Source organism: Neopsephotus bourkii, unplaced genomic scaffold (assembly GCF_033783945.1).
Source record: "Neopsephotus bourkii isolate Nb327-2 ecotype Australia unplaced genomic scaffold, CSIRO-AGI_Nbou_v1 NB_107, whole genome shotgun sequence".
NCBI lineage: Eukaryota > Metazoa > Chordata > Aves > Psittaciformes > Psittacidae > Neopsephotus > Neopsephotus bourkii.
The window spans coordinates 9,585,013-9,597,738 of NW_026900624.1; the positions used below are offsets into that span (position 1 = coordinate 9,585,013).

Genomic DNA, 12,726 nt, shown 5'->3' on the forward strand with positions numbered 1-12,726 from the left:
AGAGTCTTTGGTAGGATGCCTGAAGATTTCTTCTCTCCCCCTCCAGTATCTAGTATCTGAGCTAAAGAAGTGTGGTACTGTTATCTGGGAACAAAAGCAGGCTGTTCTGAGAAGTGAAAGCAGTGCTTGTGTTTTGCAAATTTCTACAAGAAATGTAAAAGATTTCCATACTAAAGTGCACAAACCAGGAGAGTAAAATGAAAGGAAAAAAACACAGGCGTGTTTTCATAATGAAAGTTTATAACTTTCACATAGACATGTATGATGCTTAGAAATCTGTAACTTTTTATGGAGAAGGTTGGAAAGCACCCACTGGAGTTTGCTGCACAATTATTATATGCTTTGTCATGCCAATAACCTGAATTGTCATTGCACATGTAATTAACAGAGTGAAAGTCCTATTGTGCAGATAATTGGAATGTATGTTAAATAGGAAAAGAGCCTTGTTTAGGCTAAGATGCTGCTTTGTGAAGCTCTTCAATCTCCTATTCATTCATTACAAAAAGGCTGGAAGCACAGATAGTACAAAAAGGAATTGTAGGAGAACATGAATGGTTCTTACTCTTTACTGACAACACTCAATTTACTTTGCTCTTTCATTAAAAAAAAAACATGTTAAAGCATGGTATAAAGTGCTAATATTTTCCATATGTTTTTATGCTTTTTGGAGTATTTTAAAACTTTCAAGTTCCAAAACAAAGATCCTATTTTTCTTTATCTTTTTTTCCCTTTAGCCTTAATGAAGACCTGCATTTCTGTAGCCTCCTTATAAGATTTAACTCTGTCATCCTTATTCAAACCATGTTGATAACTATTGCTGCAACTTTCTAATTATGCCATCATAAATTAATAGTTTACTGATAGAGTGGCCACATGTTTTACTCACCATAGAATATATCTCAGAAAATCTTCCTGAAAATTCTGCTTGTGGCCGTAAGTATTTTATAGAAGATGAAGTTTACTTTGTTCATGGACTACCTTTGCTCAAAGTGCAATGTAGACCAAGTTGTTGCTTCGGTGGTTTTAATAATTGATATTGTTGGGTGAAACTAAGAGAAACTCTTAGTTGGGAGAAAATCCACAGGGTTCTCCTGATTAAAGCATCCAGTATATTAGCTGACTTCTATAAAGCATTATGTCACTTTAAACAGTTTATACGCTATTAGAGAGTGATAAACACATCCCTGTGTTTAACTTGGTATTCCTGGAAGGCCTTTGCAAGTTGCAAAATGTCCTGTTACTGGGAACTTTTGTACCTTAGTTAAGACAAAGCATGGTTAGTTGCTGACTTCCACATACAAAGACAAGAAAACTGCAAGAAAGGAAATTTCAGTTTAAGGAGCTGGTAAAAAAAATCAGACTCTGGAGTAGGAAAGCAGGCTGCTGGAGAGCAGCAGGAGGTAGGCCAAGCTTCAGGGGGAAGAAAGAAAGGCGCAAGTCATTTCAGAAGCAGGAATGTGGCCGCTGTGTCATAAAGACTGATTCTGAGGCTCTTCAAGCCCAGGGCCATAGTGCTGCAAATTTGGTCCAGTGTCAGGGTTGTGTAGTCCTGCCCAGAAATGCTGTCAGCTTCTCAGCCCCTCCAACAGCCACTTGCTGTCCTCTGCTTCTTCAAGGTGGGGGTCCCCAGGCAGGCATCTGCTTTATCTCTTGCAGCATCAATCCCCAATCCTGTGTTCTCAGTAGATGGGGATGGGTGGCAGTGCTGCTTTGAGAGACAGCATCCTTAACCCTTTCCTTTGCTGTGAGCTGCACACTCCAGTTGAGGCAGATAGAGGCAATGGACATATGAAAATGTTGACTTTGGAAAGAGAAGAAGCAATAAGAAAGGAGAGCAGTAAGAACTGCAAGGGCAAAGAACCCCAGGAGTCCTTTATTCAGTTGGACGATGTTCTCCATTAGTTTCATATTTGGTTTTAGTCTAAGAAGGGCTTTGTATGTTAATTACAAACTGGAAATTAAATCATATTTCATGCATGTGTGAAACAATATGTATTTTATTTTAAAGAAAGTAGAGTTCTAGCTTGTATAAGCTGTCTGATGCCACACAAAGCAATCCAGAAATTGATCATTACTTGCAGTAATGCCTGTTGTTAACCCCAGCTCTTTTTAAAATACTGATGGGGAAGCTCACTTTCCTGTCTTTCGAAGCAAAGCAATAGGGAGCAGATCAGCAAATGAAGCTTTTACAAAACCAGACTGTTTTTTTACCAAAGCACCAAACAGAAATCTAGCATCCTCCTGCAAAGGTTAGAAGAAAGAGAAACAGGCTGTTTCTCAGATCCTCTTGTACCTGCTAGTGGCAGATTGTTTTGCCCTTCAAGAGCAGATAATTAAGCACCACTAACATGGGGGCTGTTCAGTACTCCTGACCAGGTGTGGGAGATGCTTTATTAAGCAAGATACACAAATGCATCCTCCTCAGAAGCTCAAAGTAGTTTAGCAGGTAAGAGAGGCCTTGGAAAGACATTCATTTGCTAATGATTTCCTCATCTGATAAAATTCCGTACCAGTCGCATGGCTTTGTTTGTTCAGTGGTAGAATATTAGCTAAACTACAGATAGCAAAGAGTGACTGTCTAGACCAGGAACCCGTGGTCCAAACTCTTGTTCCCATTGAAACTTCCCTCTCTCCCCAGCCAGCCAAGGAAAATTCTGGTGACAGTTTCACCCCACTGTCGCTTTGGCTAGCATGAAGGGAAGAAACCATGGGAAAGTCTGAGCTGCTCTGAGATGGTGAGACTGCTGGTGCACTCTGGAAGAGGGGTGGCCTGAGAGGCCCTTAATTACAGAACAAATGTGCAAATATTTCATAGCATGTGCTATAGGAATTTGAATTGCACAATTATCAACATGGCATGGGATGAAGAACAGTTGTCTCTTACCTGACCTGGTTCATTTTCCACTGACTTGAAGGGTTATGCCCTGTTCTTCTGCTTCCCTTACTCCCAGTTTCTTAACAGAGAAAACAGCTATCATTCAATTTAGTTTTAAGTACATGAAGGATGGATGAAAGGAGAGGACTCAATACTCCAGACCACAGATTTTTTTCTCTTATTACTTATTTGTAGGTGATTATTAACCCTTTACATTTAAGGGCTTTTCTGTCACATGGACACTTTGCATTCATTAACAGTGTTTGCGGCTGCCTTTAGCTTTTTCATTCTGTGACTGGCAGCCTTTCTGCTACTTTCTCATATGAATGATCTGAAACACCTTGGATGACCTAAAACCAAAACAAACCAAAAAAGCCCCTGTAAAACCCTCCTTTGGTTCTCTTCTGTGCCTTTTCTTCTCTCTTAAAACCGTGCTATTAAGAGCTGAGTTAGAAATAAAGGAATCAGAGGGGCTTACTAACACCCAGCTGTTCCTGTTAACCTCACAGAAAATTGTACCAGCCTTTGGACTCCTTCTGAGGAGAGGGAAGGAGAGGGGTACCCCTTTTCTCTGTATTTTGGCTCTGCTTTTTTTATTTACCACAGATTTACTGCCACTGCTTGGCTTATTCCAGTTGTGGATTCCTGGCTGCATATACTAATCACCCTTGACTTTCAATTGATGATACTGACACATACCATAGGTTATGCGGAGCATTTTGGGCTCAATTCCAGATGGGGTAGTAGCAGGAAATCTTTCATTCAGAGTCCATCAAATGCAGGATCTACACCTCTTGGGCCTCAGGACAACCACATCTCTTCAGAGGCCTGGGCTCTCCTGATGAGCTGCAGTTACAGCGTTCACATCTTGAGCTGCTGGAGAGGTGACCGACCAGTTCTCACTGCAGACTGTCATTTCCCCTGCCTGAAATAAGTACCAAATGAATCATGCATCTAAAATTTCCTTTCTTGCAGATTTTTCTTTCATATTGTTGCTGCTCTCAGAAGTATGATCAGTTCCTGCTCAGGTTCCTCTTTCACCCACGTTTAAACTTGTAATGTCCTTGTCACTCTGAAAACTTTGTTCCATAACTTTTCCACTTTATATTCCAGTAGTTGTTGCCTTCAAGTGTTGTAATTTTGCCCACCAGTGTCCTAATGACGCTCATAATATAATTTTGTTCAGAATAATAATGGTGTTGTGACAGAAGGGAGTGTTCTTCCTATTTCTGATTTTGTTGCTGGCAAGTATAGTGACCTTTTCCTTGGAAGCTTGTCTTTGCATTTCCTCCTCTGTGACAGGTTGGTCTTGATGGTATAAATTGCAAGGAAGTAACTCTAGCGACCTGTCAAAGCTAACCCAATCCAGGCATTCTGCCAGGGCACTGTGCCTTTTCTTACGTAGTGGTTTAACCCCAGCCATCAACTAAGTACCCTGCAGCTTCTCGCCCACTTTCCCCTCTCCGTCCCACCTCGATTGGATGGGGAAGAGAATTGGAACAAAAAAAGTAAAACCTGCAGTTTGAGACAAGAACAGTTTAATGTTTGAAATAAAGCAAAATATAATAACAACAATAAAAATAAACATTAGAAGGGAGATAAAAAGTGAGAGGAATAAACCCCAAGAGAAACAATGCTCACCTCCTGCTGACTGATGCCCAGCCTGTTCCTAAGTGGTGATCAGCAGCTCCCAGCCAATCCCTTCAGTTGATATACTGAGCATGACATTCCATGGTATGGAATATCCCCTCTCCGGGGCTTGTAGTTTCATTCACTCTGAAGACCAACCATGTGTTATGCCCTGCAGCTTCAGTATGAGATGGTATGGCTGATAAAGCCTCCATGCACAAACACATGTTGGATTGCCACTCTGACGAAGGCATGTGCGTTATAGAGCTAGCTGATCTGAGATATAAGTGGCTATTGGCATGTCATTATACAGAAATTACTGCCTCCAGAACCAAGCTTTTGTGTAGATCCCAGCTCTGCTGGTAGCCAGGGGTGACACTTTCCTATCAGCTTTCAGTCAAGTGCCTTGGAATGCTTTACAGAGATTACTCATGCCTCACAGCACCTCCTGAGGCGCTTCATATTACCTATTGCCAGATAAGCGATGACACATGCAGGGAAAATAAATAAAATAGCTGGTGCTATTAGCTGTCCAATTCAGAGCAGGAAAAGTCTGGTTTTCACTGCTGTGCTGACTTTGTTTGATTGGGGCTGCACACCACATCTACAGTGTCCCCAAGCAGAAGCACCACAAATGAGCAGCTGTTTCTGCAAGAGGTAGGGTCTTGCCTTGTTCTACCTAAAGTAATTACTCACTGAACGAAAAGCCCAAAGCCCTTGCTCAGCTCCCAGCCTTCACAAAGCTTATGCACTGTGCCTGATGTGATGTTCTGGTAGGTCCATGTGGGTGCTGAGACATCCATTACAGTTTATTTCTGTAGCAGCAAAGCTAGGGTGATTTCCAGCATGAAAAAGGAAAAACCCATCTCTCTCTCTTAAACTTTAAGGATGACTGCTAAACGAGACTAATATATCTATAACATACATTCTTTTACAGGATTTTTTTTTTTGTTAAGATTTCAGGTGACAGCAATAGATAAGGAAAGGCTCAGATGAGAAAGGTCATGGCCTGAAAGCTTGTCTGAAAATTGGTATGAACAATGAAGTGAGTGCAAATAAGGTTATTCCCACAGTTATGTGGAGAATGATATGTAAACCAAAGCTGGACAACCTTCCTCTCATGATGTTTACAGCAGGATCTGATATTTCCATCTACCTGGGCTCCAGCAGGGTCATTTTACCTTGGTGCCATTTTGTGACTGAGTTAGTGTCTGGAAGGTCTTGTTTAGGGCAGGTTCTGCACACCTGGATGGAGCAGACAACTTGCTTCCTCAGGAAGTGCAACTTCACTTGTGGTCATGACAGAGGCTCCTGTCCTTTCAGCAGCCTCCTTTCCATACCCTAGTGAGTCATCCCTTTCTTCCTAGAGCTGCGCACACATTGCAAGGAGGGTTCAGCAAATGTCTTAAGCAATGTGTTAGACCAGTTTTGCCTCACACAGTACCCTAGAGGCTTGCAGCTTACAACTGAGGTTCCCGGAGATGTCCTGCGTGTGAAGAGGTAGGCTAGATAAGCACAAGTCTAACTGTTTGCAGCCCTATTTCATTTGTAGTGAACAGAAGAAAAGTGTAGCCCAGAGGCAGCCATCAGTTGAACTGCTACCAACTCTGACTTCAACGGTGGTCATTCTGGAAGAAGGCATAAGGCTGTGCAACACAATATTCAGATGAGGATTTGGCAAAGAATCCTTCTTCTCACTGTCACAACTTATCTGTCTCCCAGATGGTAGGATATTTACCTTCTAAAAAAAAAAGATGAGCTGAAGTTTTTTTCTCTGTCTGCTCATTTTGCATTTTTTTTTAGTGGGGAGAAAACCCCAACAAAACACCACAGAAGTTAACACAGTATTTCTAAACCTCTTTGAGTTGTTCAGTCCCTCAGTCCTTTGCACAACTAGGTAATAGTTCCTGCGAACAAGGGGCATGGCTCTAGTTGGTCTGAATACCATAATCACGAATGGACTGGAGCGATCACAACAAATTTAGATGCTCAGGCCTGAGGAAGGCACATGCTTTATAACAATTCAATCACCCATGTGTAGAAAGAAACAGAATTCATTACCCACACAGTTGATTGCACAGCATAAATAGCAAAGGGCAGATGTAAAAAAATGCTGACGTATGTATATCGTTGGTATGGTACTATCAGCATAGAAATGCTTACAAAGTTAGTTTGTTTACAGAGTTAAGGACAAAAGCTTTGGATAATTGCTGCTGCTATTTGCATCAGGCAAATGCAGTCTTAGTCATAAAGGTAAAGCACTGCAGGAGTCATATAGTTTTGGAGGGGGAAGACATGCCTTTCAATTTTTATCGGTCTACTTACTAACAGCAAAGATCCTGATCCCTTATGTATCTCCTGTTTAGCAGTATGCAATCGATATGAATATCTGCAAAAGATACTTAAGAGAGGCAGAAAGTATATAGTAGTAGAATAAGCAGTTTCCAGACAAGGTTTCTGGTTCTATTTTTGTTTGCTTTCCTGTTTTGTCCTCTTTTCTGCACCCTCAGTTGCCTAAGACTTACTCAGAAACAGTAACAAGAAATTGCTCTCTAAACACTTCAAGTGATCATGTAATATTCTGAGGGGGAAGCACAGCAGTAATTCTATCCTGTAGTTTTAAACAGCCAACAGTAAGCAATCCTCTTGTCTTGTGCCCTCTCCAGCCCCTCAAAAAATATACAACTGACATGAAAGTCAGGTTACTGTCCTGGAGTTATAAAATGACAGAGAAGGAAGAGAAAAAGGCAATCCACTTAAGATGAAGCCATTGCCAATCCACACAAGGGGTTAAGGACTTTTGTAGAAACCCGCCCTTTTTGAGTTTCTCATGAATTATCCAAATACACTCAGCTGGAACTTTCATTCTGAAGAGGCAGTTTCTAGCGTCAGTCACTCCTTCCCACTGCTAGGGTAAGGAAACAAACCTAACAAATACCCAGATAAATCTTATCAAGAGTCAAACCAAGGGAGACAACAGAAACAGCTTTAGCAAAATTGCACTATTTCAGGAACAGAAGATTGCTTAATGTCTTCAAACACCAGGAGCTGCTCACACTTACAAGAAGATTTAAAAAATCCTGCTGGGTTGTTATACCCCAACTTACAGCACATTCCCTGCTCATACACCAGTTTTTCCATAACCCTACTGAAAACACTCACCATCCTTATTTTCCTTAAGCCAAAACTACCTTTTATAACAAGCCTATGTGTCCTCTGGGATGACTCAGCTGCCTGTGGTTCTGCGAGGCTGCTGTTTAAATTTGGGTGTCATTAGCAGAAATCCCTTTAAAAAGGAAGAATTCCCACAAACCAAGTAGTTAGAAAAAAAAGGCAATGGTATAAAAGTTTGACTCAAAAATGCTCCACCTTATTGGTCTATGCTATAGTTAGAAATGAAGATAAGAAGTTTTAGAGAGGCTAGTTTTTAAAAATAGGCAGGAGATTTGTCTGGAACACTGACAGCACAGCTCTGCAGAGAGCTTGCAGTATGAGAATTGCAAGTGCACTCTTATTTCTTATCTCTATGTATTCCGTTCACAGTTTAACAGATTTACTTTCTTACTTCTAAAAATAGCATTTCCAAGGTATCTCCAAGTTGGGTGCTCAAATGAAGAAGCAGGACAACAAAAATTCACAGAAAGGACTACTGTGTGGTCTGAGCGCAGCCAGCCTGTGGGGTGCTACTTTTTTATACTACAGTGTTTAAACAAGGTCAGGATGCAAGAGGAGGTTGAAAAGGACTTGGCATACTTGACTGATACCTACACCAGCTAAAGGGTAGTGAGAAATATATATTCTTAACTGTAAAAATGAGTCATTTTCTAACGGTCTCAGTTTAGTAAGAAGCTTCTTTGATTGACACGTGTCTTAAAAGTCACCTTTTGTATACTTCTGAAATGTTTGGTAACGACTGCCTTTCAGAAAAATGGTTTTCAAACTGGGATCTGTGGCTCTATGTATGGATGTCTTCATATGTATGTGGGTGTATCAACAACTCAGAAAAGCAAGCACAGCAAGGCTGTTTTGTTGGCTTATTCACAGAAAAAAGTCAATACTTTGACTTTTTACTGGTTTGCATATTGCAAACGTTTGCAGGCTGCAAGGTCTCTAGGCCAATCTGATCTTCCTTTAGTGTTCCCAAGTGGGCCAGGATTTAGAAAATAAAACTGGTAAGACAATTCATTTGTGGAAAGGTCCTCTAAGAGTAAAGCCAGAGCAGGAAGATCGTATGGAGATGTACTCAGACAGCTGGCAGCATAGTGGCTTCTGCCAGTTCAGTGCTGATCAGTGCTGATCTCCAGGGTTTTGAAGTATCTTTTTTGCCTAGCCAGGCATCTGAGGTCTGCACAGTGCCAATTCATAATCACTTTTTCCCTCTGATGTCAGCTTCTCCCATGTTGCCAACCTATAAACACACATGCTTCCTGTAAGGGGGACTCAGGCCATTGAGGAACTTCAGCAAGAAAGAAAGTCATGTGTGAAAGGCAAAAATGAAACAGTAAACGAGCATTGCACTTACACGGCAAGTTTACATCAACTTTTTCTTTCCTCTTGATTAACGTATTCATAACTTGGAAGTATTCAACACAAAAGTAGTGCAAATGAATTGAAAGGAACCCACTGCATACCATGGGAGGCCTCTCGTATATTACTCTGTGGAGTACCACTTTGCATACCAGGCTTGTAGTGAGTGCTACTCTCTTCTATTAAATTACTTGGGGGAAAGAAGAAAAGTTTTCAGGTATCAGGGCTTCAACAACAATTGCTGGGTTTAATGCATGTAAAAAACTCTCTCTTTGGGGTTTGTATGCCCTTATATAATTAACAAACATAGTTGCCTGAAGCACAGGCAGCCAAGGTTGTCATACAAAAAAGACATGAAATAATTCCTAAAAGCAAGTATCTTTTTCTAATGCCTCTGCTATGCATACTGCATGAGGAAGTTGTGGTTAGAGGCTTAGCTTTCATATCCTCATCTAAACTTGAGGTGGGACCTACAAATGGGTTTTAGGTCAAAGATAGTTTAAATAGTGATTGTCTCACAAACTTCCTTTACATTGACCAAATTTAAAACCCAACACCCTCTAATAATTCCCTCTTTCAGCTATATGCATTATACTTTTATTCATAATGGGCAATTGCCCCCTTATTATCTTTATTTGCTGGAAGCTTTTTTCCCAATCTGGAGCCTGGGTCTCTCCCAGCATTAGCTCAAAGTGCTTCTATTTCCATGTCTTGGAAGCACAGGAGGCACCAGAAAGAGGTTCAGAACTGATGGACTTTCAGCTGCAGTCATGGAGGAGGTGAAGTCTGTCAGCCATTTGTCAAGCGTCGTGGTTTGGCATTTGGCACATTCACTGTTATCTGGTGCTTCACTTTGCACCAAGGGGATGTCAAATGATTCATCTAAGACTTCCTGGGCTGGCCTGCTGATTCTTGAAAAGTTTAGCAGCACTGTGGAGTATTTCAGCAAGCTGTGAAGGTGCTGGAGGATTAAAAAGTCATGTTGTAATTATTCTTGAATGAGATGTTCAGTTTTGCCTGCATGATTTAAATGAACCATACTATTAATAGACTGTACTATAAACAGGCTGAAATGTAATGAGTCAGTCCTTAACTAGTTTTCAATAGAGAAAGATTTAGGATTAGCCTAACATAGCCTAATACACTTTTCAATTGTATAGCCAGGGGGTGAGAGGTGGGCTGGGGAGGAAGAAAAGGGGAGAATTCATGTTTTCACAAAGAATGGATGAAAGCTTTCCAAAATTCAAACAGAAATTATGTATGTCAGTCCTGAAACTGTCACTATCCGGTTTTGCTGTTTCATCATATTCACAGGTAGGACACAGGAATAAATTGGTCTGTGAAACGTTGTTTTTCCCCACAGTCACAGACACACGGTTGAAGTAGAAGCACAAAGATCAGTATTTATAAGCACAAGATACTCTACACACATGCTGAACAGAAAGATAGAGAACACAACACCTATGTGATCAGCAGTCCCATATAACATAGTTGCCTGAGTAATGGCTTCATAAACTACCTCATATTTTATATCTACTGATTTTCTATGTGTTAAAAATTACGTTCCAGCCCTACTGAGTTCAATGCTGAAACCTCCTTCGAGTTTAACCAGCGAAGACCCTTATCACAACACTATGGCACTTAAAAGCAATTTCATCTTCTGATTTTGTAATGGCAAATATACTATTTTTTTCAAGCAATCCACACACAGCAATATATGGTTTTAACTCTCCACCACAAAGAACACACTACTTGGTCACAGACACCTCTGCTGCAATTGTATTGAACAATGAAATTATTTGAATGCTTTAAGGCTCTGCTGACCCAGAGGCTGAACAGAGCTTGTATTCCCAACACTAATTCCCCGCATGGCCTCTATCCTGCTGCATTGGATTCAGGTCGAGGTGACATAAACTAAGCAGGGATTAAACTACAGGTATGACCAACAGCAAGTCTGCATAACAGCAAAACCCTTCTCTAAAGATACGCCACTGGGCTATAGGATCTTGAGGATTTATCTACTTTTACTTAAGCTCCACAGTGAATTGAAACAGTGTACCTTAAAAAGACTTCACTTTCTGTAAACTACTGACATCTATAGCTGCACATATTTCTATTTCTAGGAAAAACTCTCTGTTGTAGGAGATGTTTCAAAAAGGGGAATTTGCCACTCTTGGGAAAATAACATATTATAAGAGTACTATACCTGCTTTCTTTAGGTACTGACGTAATTAGAAGAGTAAGGCTGACATAAACAAAAAGCAAGCAAACCAACCCCAATATGTATTTCCCCTCTCTCCTCAACAGGAAAACTTTACATCATATTTACCTTTTTACTCTCCCCCCAGTTGTCCTGTAATATTTATAGTCTTAATTTTCCAGCTATTTCTCCCTCTTACTCGACCCTCTTCTCTCTGCTGTGTCCATAAGCCCCACACACCTGCTTTAAATTCCTTCTTCCTCCAGCCCTCTCCTCCTCATGCCCTTGGACTCCATCTTGTCTCTTGCTTTTTCTCTCTCTCCATACTCTACAAGATTCCCAGGTCAAGTCTATCCGAGTCACTACAGCAGCTCTATTTTTAAAGCAAGTGAGATAGGAGCAGGTTTTTAGCACTGTTTCTTACATTGCCGTGAGACATGGAGGGAGACTGCCACTGTGACCAAGAGCAGCGTCATTACCACCTGTACTTAAAAACTGCAAGCTACCAGGTGATTAACTGGAATTACCTGACTCAATTGGGCCTCGGAGGGAAAGAAGTGTCCTTTTTCAATCAGTGTGAAAAACATGGAGGCAAAAATAAAGTAACATGATTTCCACCATCTTGAGTCATCCTTTTAGAATAAGATTACACACTGGAAATGATTACATAGAAACTGCACCCTTATTCACCAAATCAGCTGGCAAGAGACAGCTGTCTGTTGATTTTAGTTAAATAATTTTAAATTTTGCAATTCTTTTGCTATGTGTCCCCTACAGCTCATCCTGAGTGACCTAGATTCCTGATGTTGTGTTTCTCATGGATATCAATAGTTTTCCAATCTGTTATAGCTGTATAACCCTGATGTGAACAGACACTAATAGAACCGAAGAGTCTGGCCACGCTACCGTTCCTCTTAACGAAGCTGTAAAAGGGAGGAAGACTTCTGTTTGACCTTAGTTACCATTAATATTGTTAGAGCTGATAGTTGAAAAAATTATTTTGAAATGAGCAAATTTGATGCAGAATTAAGGTTGATACCAAATTAAGCAAATTTGATACAGAACCAAGAATCAGGCATGCAGCTTCATCATTCTTTTTAAAAGAAGTTTTTCATTATAAAGCCATGTAGTACTACAGCTGCTTCTTTTTTTTTAACCAAATCCATTTTGCATCAAAATTAAATTTTAGTTCATTTTGGAAAGCGAGCTTTTAAGTTATTGTAATGTTACCTGCTTTAGTATAGGTTTACATTGATATAGACTGAATACTGTTATTTCACTTCCAGTATTGTAAAGGTATTGACCACGAGCACAACATGCCTGTGTAACTGTACAGCAACATCAGACTGCACAGTCAGACCTCAGTGAAGTAAATACTAAACCCCCGTCATTCATTGTAGCCGTGGAAGTGACTGTAGTGTGTTTTAGACACCTTCTTATAAACTGAGCTTACAGCCACCTCTAGGGGAGCCAACGGCAATTGTCATCTCCAGAC

General features: G+C 40.6%; 1 long non-coding RNA gene across 1 annotated transcript; it reads right to left on the reverse strand.

Moving 5' to 3' along the window:
* Positions 1 to 1,042: 1,042 nt before the first annotated feature.
* On the reverse strand, positions 1,043 to 3,914 carry LOC133214118 (uncharacterized). Its single transcript, XR_009726000.1, has 3 exons — positions 3,575 to 3,914; positions 2,885 to 2,954; positions 1,043 to 1,801 (listed from the first exon to the last, which is right to left on the reverse strand). It is a non-coding gene; the product is annotated as an uncharacterized LOC133214118 (long non-coding RNA).
* Between the last annotated feature and the right edge of the window lie 8,812 nt (positions 3,915 to 12,726).